Source organism: Drosophila busckii, chromosome 3R, assembly GCF_011750605.1.
Source record: "Drosophila busckii strain San Diego stock center, stock number 13000-0081.31 chromosome 3R, ASM1175060v1, whole genome shotgun sequence".
Taxonomy (NCBI): domain Eukaryota; kingdom Metazoa; phylum Arthropoda; class Insecta; order Diptera; family Drosophilidae; genus Drosophila; species Drosophila busckii.
The window spans coordinates 3,234,455-3,246,703 of record NC_046607.1 but is presented as its reverse complement, the minus strand read 5'-3'; the positions used below and the strand labels follow the sequence as shown (position 1 = coordinate 3,246,703).

Below are 12,249 nucleotides of genomic sequence, written 5' to 3'. Positions count from 1 at the left end.
CGGCCTGCGCCATTGTTTTGATTCAGTTTGTCAAATTTATATAAAATTTATTACAGCGCACGCATTAAAACTTTCCAACTATGCTTCACAGCATATCCATGGCGGTCAGAAAATGTCTATTTAATGGTGTCAAAATAGCTGAAGGGACTTTCCACTTGGGTATTGTGCGCAATTTATGAGAATGCAGCGCATGCTTCAATGCGCGGGCACAAAGCACAAGGACTCCAACAATAGTGACTGGCTATAAAGCAAAGCAAAGTAAAGTATTCGATGCACATTAAATTAAGTATAAGTTGCAGCCTTAATATCACAGCATGAGTTTGAATTACTTGAAGATTAGATCTAGCGCTCAGCTGCTAGACTTAAGATGTGCACTGATAGACAAAATTTGCAGCAAGCTGTAGCTTAAGTTATCCTAAACAAAAGGTTAAGTACTAATTGCTTTTTATCAATAGTTCAATCTGCAACGAAACACCCACGAAGTTGACTTAGCTTGCTGGCAAAAACTATTTGTTAGCCAGCTCAAATAACTTGGCCGGCAGGTCAGTTGGCTTGGCAAAACACGTGCCATTGTCTCTCAGGGTCAGTTGTCTGGGGCAGGTGATGCGTATAGACGCTGGCATTGTCTAGCCGAGAGCCGAAAGTGCGTGCGCATATGCAAATATTTTCCAAATGCGTTGCAGCTGCAAAATTCAAAACAAAAGCAAAGCGAAGCAACAGGCAGCCTAGCCACAGGATCAAACAGAGTTCAGGTCAGTCAGTGCAAACAAAAGCCAGCAGACTATTTGAATAGCAACGCACTGAACCTGCCTCTCGACTTGGCACTGACTGCCAAGTTCTTGAGATATTTGTTTTATGGTGAAGTAGCCAGAACAGCTGTGTTTTCCACATTTTCCTTTGCCTAACAGCATGAAACATTGCATAATAATAAGACGTCTAGCTGCTCTTAAAAATCACGACAGAGTGTGAATTGCTGTTGGATTTATGGCAATAGGTTTATAATAGAGCAGAGCGCTCAGCTGCTGCCAAGAATGCAGCCTAAGGCCAAAGGATTTAGCTACAGCACGTAAGATTTTGAATTCATAGAATCAAAGCATGAACAATGATATCAACGTCAAGCTCAACTCGCACAATTAGTTAGCTCAAACAAATCGCGTCTTTTATGCAAACAGCCAGATCGAAAACAAACAGCGCCACTGTCAATGTCAAACAATAGGCGCCCAAGTCTGCTAATCGAAATAAAGGATTTCAATTCACAATAGCCTCGAAAGACAGTTCTGGGTCATGTTTGCGCAAAACTCAGCTCGACAATTGTGACAATTGGCCAAGAGGTGCAGCTTGTCAAAGGCTTATCAATTTCTATGTGCGGGGCAAGCTGCAAAAATGTTTGTCAAAATTGTATAAATTTTAGCGTGAATTGCGCATAAATCTAATCAATTATTTGCACTTTAAATAAGTTGTCGAGTGCCTGCATTGATGTTGCAAAAACATTTGTGGGTGCGAGTTGCAAATACAGCTGTCTATGCTATGAGGGATAAAAGGGTGAGCCGAGTGTATGACTTAATATCAGCACATAATGCATTAAATACATTTTATTTGTATGCTGAAACAGCTGTCAAATGCTGTGCAATGTAAACTAATAAAATAATAGAAAATACGCGCAAAATACGAGCAGCATTATTTACTTTTAATTATTTGTTTAATTTTAATATGCATGTAAATTTAAAACGAATTTATTTAGAACTTATAAAAAGGTCTCTGCTTCAAACTCTTATGAAAATTAAAATTATATAATAAATGTATAAAATTATAAAAATAGTTTATAGTTATTTTTGTAAATTCGTATACACTGCGAAAGTTAAAAACAAATTTATGTAGAACTGTTAAAAAGTCTTTACGAATTAATACTCGAATATATTCTCAGAGTTCTCTCGCTGCTTTTAACTCTTGTGCTAAATATTGTTTTATAAAAAATGTATATTAATATTAATTTACATATTTGTTATTATATTATAATTCAGTTGTCAGTCAACTGTATTTCCATATTAACATAACTTATTGTTGCAAATGGGCCATATGCATTTCAAAATATATTTTATCTGCATTAAATTATTTATTAAGTAAACTTAGTTATAAAACATGTGCCGCCTTACCTGAGCTGCATTTAAAATGAAGACCTTGAGTGCTTTTAAAACTATTGAACCATCAAAGGCAGGAGCAGCTATCTCGACATGTTTCAGCTGTTGAGTGTGGACAATGCGGAGACGCAGAGACTTTAAGCATGATTATGATTCCTTGATTCCTGTGCAGACAATAGTTCATAGTTGCTCAGCATTGTGCGTTAGTTACTTGATCAATGCTGCAGACGCACAAAAAACAGCTCGCAAAGCATAAAAAGCAGCAGGACGTTGAAGACAAGGTGCGGGTGTACAGGAGAAAAATAAAACACAAAACAATAAAAAAAATAGTGAGCAGATCATGCGTGGTGTTATTTCATTATTTTTTTCATTTTGCTTGCAGCCTGTTGAGGAAACATCTGCCCCGCTCAATTCTCGTTTGTTGTCTCTCTGCCTGGCATTGTTGCTGTCATACGCATGCACACGCAGGACACTTGGAACAGGATACTTACACAGCAAGCTAAAGAGAGAAAAAACACAAGTAAAACGAAGACCAACATAAAAAACATGAACTACAAAAACACACACATGCACATATGTGTGTGTATCTGCTCGTATGCATAGCTCAGCAGAAGGTCCTTTGGCTGTACAAGTAAAAATAGACTCAGTAGAACAATGTCAAGGTCAAGCGCGTGCCGTTTGCGCACACGATTTTTTAATGGAAAAAATCAGAAAATTTAAAACGCAGGATATGCGTATCCTGCTTTAGTTGTATGTACCATGTGCCATGTCGCAGCAGCGCAGCAGCGCAGCAGCTGCTGTCACTAACGCTCTGATCCTGTCATTTCATTTTTGGAGCGTGCGTGTCCTTATTATGATCACATTATTTCCACATGCTAAAAGTGCCCAAAAAACTACTCAAAAGAAATTAAATTTCATAAGAAAAAATGATGAGTTTGTAGTATTTTTTAAAATAGAATTTCCTGCACATCTGCGCCAATTAGCATATGCGACTTTAAAGTCTTTAAGCTCTTGAGCAACTATTGTCCTGTGCACCCACGAGCAGCTGCAATCCTTTCGCATGTGTGCGCTGTTTCTAATGCAAAATGTTGATCCTGTGACAACATAGCAAACAATAGGCTTAAGCCTTGCCAGCTACTCGTCATATTAGATGCTCGCATTGTTGCAACAATGTTGGCTTAAGCCTTTGACAATTCGCTAACAGCAAAATGGTTGCCAATTCAAATTAGTTAGAAATTCCAAGCATCATTAGAACGCTTGATTAAAATCTATATGAAGAAAATTCAAATGAAACGTAGTTAGTTGTAAAATCATTTGTTCGCTGGCATTTCCAATTTATCTAACAGCAAGACATGCTTTCTTTTTTTTATGGCACGTCTGACCATGCGTCCATGTCCTTGGGCCAGTCTATAGATAATCTCTAATCGCGCGTCACGCTGGCAACACACAAAGTCCTGGGGCCGGGGCTCATTTAAGACGCTTCGCTTCGACTGCGCGATAAGCATCGGTGCAGGTTCAAGCTGACAGTCCAGGCGGGCAGCAGGTAAAAGTTGTAGTTGGACACGCTATTGTCCTGCACGATTTGCTGTCCTGGCAGCCGGCAGTTCTTAATCGTATACTTAAAATGTTGCAATGTGCATTGTATAATTTATATCATAATTTTGTATGCATTGTCTGCGTGTCCTTGCAGCCTTAACTGTTGCATGGACTTATCTTGATTACACGTGGCGCTCTTAGCTTGAAATTATAAAAAAGTTCTTAAGAATTTCTTTTGTAAATAGATCATGGGCATCACCTTTCACCTTTTGGCGAAGAGCGCAATCATTTCCGTTCATGCAAATTATGCGAAACGTTAAACCTGTTGATCCTTTGAACCTTGCCGGATATAGGCCCACCTATAATTTGCAGAAATCTTTAACGATTAGTTACAAAAGACGCACAAACTTCCGGTCTGCGAAACTGAGCCGATGCGTATTATTCTGTCTTTGTACCTGTCTCAGCAACAGATGCACAGCAAACAGACGCACAACAAGGATACGGAAGCAGCAGCAGTCTCGCGGCCTGAGAATCAAAACAAAACTGCAAATGAGTCGAACAAACGTAAATGCCACCAGTACCAATGCTCAACAATCAACAATCTGTGATCTGCGTACCCAATTCCATTCTACTTGCAACTGCAACAGTTGTCCCTACAAAAAAACAACTCAAAATCACAACTGTTCATTCTGTTCGACTGAATTTATTTACATTTTTAAAAGCAAAGTGTTTTTTTTTTACTATGCACTCGCCATGTGTGAAGATCATTAAAACTGCTGGCTGCGGTTTTATAATGTCAAACATGTGTCTATGCTGGTCCTTTAAGGGATAACAATGCGCTGCTACATTTGCTGCTTATTTAAATTAGTTGAAGGGACTGTAAAGGGGGAAAAGAAAACGTAATACTTTTTATTTACTTGAGCACAATATGAAGAGTACATAGAAATAGAAAATAAAATAGTTAACAATCAATGCAGAGCGTAAATAGCTTTTTAAAATAAATAAAATAAGATTCGAAAGATTTTTTCATTATTTCATGTTATATTCTATGCATTGCCTTTCAGGACTGAAACCTGCTCAAAAGATTATTCAATTTCTTATTTCATATTATATAAAATATCTACGCAAGCATTAAAACTTTTGAAATCGTTTAAGCAGCTAACTGAATTTTTATTAGAACTCTAACTAAGCGGCAATAGGTTTTTTAACCTTTCAAAATTCTACAATAAATCTAATCTTAATAGAGTTGAGGATTAAGCATTGTAATAAAAACCGAAATTCATGTCTTTTTTTTTGCATTGTTTTAAATTTATTTTAGCACTAAGATATATGCTTCATATATAGTTAGCCTTGACTTCTAGCTTTAGCACTCATTTCTCAACCTAGTTTACAGGCATTGTCTTGGCTTAGCATTCAATCTTTTGGATTGTCTTCGGGGGCACATTAAAAGTCAGCGCACAACGCGGATGAAACAACAAAAATGGAGCAGTTCCAAATACGATTTAAAATGCTTGTGGCGCATGGATTGCGTGTAAGGATGCAGTCTGCATTGCTGATTGAAATTAAAAGCTGATAAAATTTAAATGTAGCGAATAAAATGATGAAATTATGGTGCCATAATTTCTGGCAATCCAAAAGCTCGAGCTCGAACTGTGTGCGTTGCTGCTTTGGGGGATGTGGGAATGTCGGGCGTGATGATTGCATTTTAATGGTTAAATTAAAAAACAATGCTTGTCCAGTTGCACGTACAATGTACTTAAATTAAGCCGAGAGAACACCAAGCTATAGAAAGACAAAAACTGTCGATCGAACACCGATCGTGAGAATGAAAATGGCGACAATGTTGTCGATTAGGCGATGGCGACGACGACGGCAACGACAACGGCAACGGCAACGGATTCGTCGGCGTCAACTTGAACCCCATAAATCTTCATAAGCTTGTCACGTTTCGAGTGCAACAGCTACTCGTAAATATCACTAAAGACGGCGATGACGCAGCTAACCAAAAAAAGAAGCCAGCTCCCTGCAGATTAACAATTATTTTGACATAAAACCATCGCACGCTCCCAAAGCCCAATCCCCAAGCCCCAAGCTCGTCGAGTGTCCAACTGCTCAATAGTCCATGGCAAATCGTGAGTGTGCCAATGGCGGTGACACATACGTGCCGCGATTTTCGGCGATTGTTGATGTTTTCTGGACTACCGTTGGCCAAGTCAAGACAATTTGGGTGTCATTTGTAAGCGCGACACGTGTTTGCATTTGGTAGAAACATTCAATGAAATTTTTGGTCATAAAACTTGTTGTTTATCGTAAATACGTTTACGGCAATTTGCATATCGGAAATGTTGACAAGAGAGTTCAACAACATGCGACAACTGCCTGCCTAGTTGGCCAATTTGCGAGAGAGTGAAAGATGCGTTCGAAGCTTATTTAAATGCTGACAAAGCGCCAATTAATCTCTACTACATAAAACAGTTTATGTAGCTATTTTGTTTTCTCAGTGAAATTTTCCCAGGCCTGACAGTGAAATGGAAAACTTGTCTGCGACACTGACACTGACAGTGACAGCAACGGCTTTGGCAATAAGTAGACCAGGCCGTGGTCTGGCGTTGGTGCGGTCAATTGAAAAAACAAACACAGGCATTTAGATTGACATCTTCATCATAAATAAAAGTGAAAAAAACTTGTGGGGCAATGTGGCAAGTGAATGCCAATTAAGTAAGCAAATAGCCAACAATCTGCGCTGGCCAATTGCAGGCGGCTTTGGGCTAAAGACTAGCTGCTGGCCAGTTAGTTGTTGTCATAATTACGTTTAAATATCGCGCACACCCGCTAATCGAACAAGCATACACACAGCAAAGAGTCTGTGGGCTGCCAACGTGACGCATACTTAATTATCATTGCATGTTGGGCACGCCCGCTGCAGCAGCGCTAGGTGTTAACAAATTCATTTCACTCAATAATCTTCTCTGCAAACTGTAACTGGTTTAACCAGCGACAGCAACAGCCAAAGCAACAACAACAGCAACAACAACAACACGTAGTTGCTGCCTCCTTAATCTACACTCGCAGAGGCGGCAACATTATTTGCATGCTGATTAGCCTTCAACGTCAGACAGGTTGCTACACATTGCCCCAGTGCTGCCAACTCCCATCTACCATCTCCAACTTCAAGTTGGAGTTAATCTATTAGCAGCGCTGACTGTTGCCCGCTGCTGCTGTTGCTGTTGCTGCTGCTGGTCCAATTTTCAACACTTTTGACGTGCTGTTAATTGATTTAGAGTGCAGTTTGTGTCTTGGCTCTGTCTATGATTATATATTGTATAGCGCCACTCACTGTGCTCGCTTGTTATGGCCACTGGTAATTGTTGGCCAACTCGCCAGTACGTGCGGTCAGTGGGAAAATCGTTCACTCGCTCAAACGCTCAATCGTGCTGAATTGACAACTCTATTAGCTTTAGCCCACCTGATTGTCTGACTGACTGTCCGTCCGTCTGTCTGTCTGTTGTGTGTGGGTGTGCAAGCATTTTACTCAATTTAAACTAATTTGTGTAGCAACTGTACATAGCCAACTGCATTCCAATTAACTGCTCGAAATTTCTTTGCTGCCAAAAAATGTTTTCCATTTGTACAGTTCAGGCAAAAACAGTTTCACTCGAACACCTTGCACTGGCATCAAATTCTGTGCGAACGAATAAGAGGAACGAAAAAAATCTGGAACATGTGCAGCAGCCATGAGCAACAGATTGCCAGAACCAATGCGTTGGCGTTGGCATTGGAGGGTCCTTTTGTGTATGGAGTGCAACAAATGAAACGAATGCTCAGAAAACATTTGGCAGTTGGTCTGCCTGCACAGCAGGTACTTTTTAAGGATAATACAGATGCATCCTGTGTGCGCGCAACAGGCTGCAGCCGCCGCCGCCGCCGCCGTCGCTAGTCCAAATGCATTTTCTTTTTTACCATGCCAAACAGATTTACTTTTGTTATTGCTTTTTAGTTTTGGGCCTGACAGCTGCTACAAACGAACCTGCTGATTGCAACAAAATGGTTGCAATCACAGCAGACGCTGCTTAGCTCGAAAGAATGTTGCTGCTTGCCCTTAGAACTAACTGTTGCTTGTTTTTAAAGCGACGGCAACAGTTGCTGCTACATGTAAATTGCCAGACTTGGGTGTGTGCAAAGTATTAAATATATGCCAAATGCATGCCAATATCTTCTGCTATTGCTATTTAACTTCTTTGGCTATTTGTCGTGCGTGGGCGTTGCTCGATTGTCGTTTTAAAGGCGTTCACATTTAATAGTCAATTCCAATGAATTTACAATTGCAGACTGTACCTACATACATATGTATAGATTTATTTACTTAATGTTTGATTCATGTCTTGATTGTCTACAAGGCTGAAGGTGTAATTCAGTTGACGTTATTCAAATGGAATTTGAGCAGCAACATTATGAAAAAAGATAGAAGAGAAAACAATCACAAATTAAAAGTAGTGGTGGATATATAAATATAAATATATTTTTGTTTAAAATTATTTGCTAACTATTTCAACATATAAGTATTGGTCATCTCAAAGCTTTTAGTTATAAATCCATTTGTAAATATTTCCAATTACACATTAGCCAAAGACACACATGTGAATGCAAATTGAATTCAACATTTAAAAAGATGTAATGTAAATAATTTTTAATACATTTAATTTAGAATTTGAATTGTTGGACATAACATTTATATAGCGCACTAGCTCATACTTTATTTTATGCATTGATTCTCCAACTTTTACTTGAAGCTGACTTCTTTCTCCTCGCTTAATTGCCCACATTAAGCGTAAATTATAAAGGGAAAAAAGCAACACTGGAATGAATTTATCGAGTGGAATGTTTTGTGGCATGTTGCCGTCGCGGTTGCCACACACGAGTCGCAGACGTTGAATCAAAAAAAAAAACACCAAAATCTGGGCAGCAAACTAAAGCGTAAAGCGAACCTGATGCCATGGCGACAGTTGTTGCAGTTGATGAACTGCGACCGTCTGCTGCTGCTGCAGCCAGCGCCAGGGTATTGAAATTGTTTTTTATTCACTGCTTTAGTATTTTGTAGTTGTTGTTGTTGTTGCAGGCGACACTTAATGCGCCGCCGCGAAGCCAATCAAAAGCAGCGCGAGAGGGCAGACACATTTTTGGGGCTCGACTTTGCTGCATGCATAAATAAATGATAAGCGTGTGGTTTTTAATTACACAATGTCAGGTCAGCATTTACTTTTTCTTGTATTTTTTTAGCTGCACATATGGCACGCGCACTAATAGTTGGCAGACTTAGCAGACTTAGTTTATTGACTCTTTAGGCAGCTGCTGAGCTGAGCATCTGAGGCAGAGCGGGTCGAAAGTTTGCCCAGCGTTGTTAACATTACGCAAACATGCCGCAAAAGGACGACGTTTCCTTCTTAAAGTGCAAGATGACTTTTGTGTTTCATTGTTGGCTGGCTGGCTGGCAAAAGAAAATTGTCGTTCCACCCCATACACAGTAGTAATGTCCTTTGTCTGCCCGTTTGCCTTGATATATTTTGTACAATTTATTTAACGATTTTTATGCTCCTTTGTTGATTTGCCATGGCTGTTAAATTGATGGATTGCTGTGCGACTTTTGACACCACATACAATTGCATTTCCCTGCAGACGGTTCGGAAAATCTTGAATGCCAAATCTTACGCGAGCATAAATAATGCGATTCCCGTTGGGAACGAGAACGGGCCCCTCCCTCTCTGACTGCTAACAACATGTGCTCAGTTTACGTCTTGTATTTGCTTAGCCAAATCAAAATTGACATTTATGTATTTTTTTAAAGACATTCTTTTTGATTTTGTTAGATTTATTTCAGAAAAAAACTATGCGCTAATTAGTTAAATTTGTATGTAATTGAAGCGCCAAGCTGAAATTATATCAATTTCAATTCATGCAAATATTTTCCATTAGGAAAATTTATGTACTAAACTTAAATTATATTTCTTATATTAAAACTCTTGAGTTCTGCACAATTTTTAGGCATTCAAATGTATTGGATTGCCGCTTTATATATAAAGCTAGTTCTATATCATTAATATTCAATAGCATTTCATTTAATTTGAACTACATTCGATTTCCAAAGTTGCTCTTGTAGCTTCAAACGGATGCAACCACTTGAGAAATCCACCTGCAATCCAGAATGACGTTTCACTGCCAAGTTGGCAACAATCTGCATCTGCAATCGCTCTGCCCCTCATCGTCCCCTATCGCTCTGTCAAGTGGCTTGGATGTCTGCCCGCTGGCGTTTCTTGATATATTTTTATACGTAAGCCTTACGCACACTTATGTTTTAATTTCGCTGCTGCCTCAGTCTTTCTCGCTCTGTATCGTTGATGTTTCTGCTTGAACTAACTGCAGATTACCCAAGTTAAGCCCTTAAGTGTGTTCCATATCAGGTTTATCATTAACCCAGTCTTGTTGTTGCCATATCGCTTGACTGCCCCGTTTGCCGGCGAACGAACGAACGTATCGATACAACGGATTAAATATATCATTTTTGCCTGTTTAATGAAAGGGGCTGTGTCGCTGCAATACAAACTAACACCTGAAAATTGCAACCTGTTCACAACAACAACAACAACGATAAGTTTTGGGGCAACTTTATGATGAAAGTTGTATATACGGGGGTTGAAAATATAGCAGGCGTAATGATTGATATTGAGGAAATTGTCTTGTGGCTAAGCACTGCTAAAAATTTGTTGAATATAAAATACAAAAATGATTTAGATTTAATAAAAGTTTTTCTTTTGAAGTGCAAACTTTTTCGCTCAGTGCTGTTAAATGTTGCTGTTTTGCTGCCGCTTACGATACAATATCGATAATAAAGTCCTTAGTATGAAATTAACAATTAAACAGGCAGCAAACCATACAGGGTGCCTTGACTTAAACATTAACCATATATCAATAGTTTATTTATATATTTTTAAATTTTATAATGAAGCAATATTTGCATAATTTACCAAAATTGCTGCTTGTTCTGCCCATGATGTGTTATGTTTTAAATGTATATATACAAAATGAATCGGAAGATCTCAAGCGTCGCAAGCAGCAGGGTAAGTTAGTTAGCATATAGTTTAATGATAGCTTAAGCATCTTAACTTTAACAGCCGAGCTAGCCAAATCAAAGAATGAGAAATAAGCAGTCAGGGCATCCTGTATGTCAGCGGCTGCAACTTCAATTTTTTTCATTTATTGCAAGGAAGTAAATGTACACAAATTACCCTCGGCCAGCGACTTATCGACGAGCACGGATAATGACGACAGCGCAGCAAAAAGCACAACACAACTGAAACGGAAACAGAAGTCAAGGTGCAACGCGAAATCCATACACCTGTTCCTAACCGTCGTTGCCACGTTTGGCCACAGTGAGTGTAGAAAGCGTAGAAATCGTATGCAGGATGAGCAGACACAAAAATCGAATGTGCAACATATATTTGGGTTAATTTTTCGAATGGCAAGCTGCAAGCGGATCTAAGCAGAAGGGTGAATATTTGGTCATTGGTCACGCAGCGTTGCACACACACACAGTTTGTTGCACGTTGCATGTGGCAGGCGACACAAAATGCAAGCATATCAAAATTAATAAAAAGTATACACGCTTGGGCCGTTAATGAGCAGTCAGCCAGTCAGCCAGTCAGCCAGCCAGCCAGCCCAGCCCAATGTGATATGCATCTGCAACAGGTCAATGCTGCAGCTGCAGCTGCAACTGCAACAAGTTACAGTTACATTTCAGGGCTGTGGATTTGCACACAAAATTGTATTTTAATTGTCGCTGTTAATTGTGAAATGTAATTTTGGCTCACATTATTTACATTTTATTCATAACTTGAGTGCGCTTAGCTTAAGTTTATAGTTTTTATTGACTGCCACACATTGTTGTTGCACCTGCTGAATTAGAATTAATGCGCCACGAAGGGGTTAGTTGCTTCCCTTTGCTGCTCAGTAGCTCCTGAAGCGTTCGCTTCGTTGCTGTTTTAATTATGGCTCGTCTGCATTTTTGTTATTTATTATCTATTCATCACGAGAGGGTTGCATATTCCGTCTCTCTTTGGCTGCATGCAACACATGAAAGTGAATCTATAATTAAGAAAGTTAACGCTGATAACAATGAAATTGAGAAACTTTCTTATAATTAGCGGCATTTCATTACAATTTAAAATTCAGCTACAATTTTGTATTATGCGCCAAGGCGTAGCCAATCAAATTTATAGCTAGAAATAATTTATATTGTAAGCCAAGATACATATATAGCTATGCATATAGAAAGAATTTCTTATATTTCTACAATTTATAGTCGTATGACTCAAGCTACTTTATGACGTAATAAGCGCAATTATGAATATGAGTTGCCGTTAACAGCGCACCCTACCGCAAAACAAAAGACTTAAGCCACAAACTTCCGTTCGCATTGATACCCAAGTGCATACAACTAAATTATAACCCAAGGGTTCAACCCAAGGCGTATTACATATTACTTAATCATACATTAGCTACCAAAAAAGAAACTGCTTGACAG

The 12,249-nt window shown here is 39.0% G+C and overlaps 1 long non-coding RNA gene across 1 annotated transcript; it reads left to right on the top strand.

Moving 5' to 3' along the window:
- The first annotated feature begins 10,649 nt into the window (after positions 1 to 10,649).
- LOC108602552 lies at positions 10,650 to 11,563 on the top strand. Its single transcript, XR_001915246.1, has 2 exons — positions 10,650 to 10,786; positions 10,841 to 11,563. It is a non-coding gene; the product is annotated as an uncharacterized LOC108602552 (long non-coding RNA).
- Positions 11,564 to 12,249: the final 686 nt, after the last annotated feature.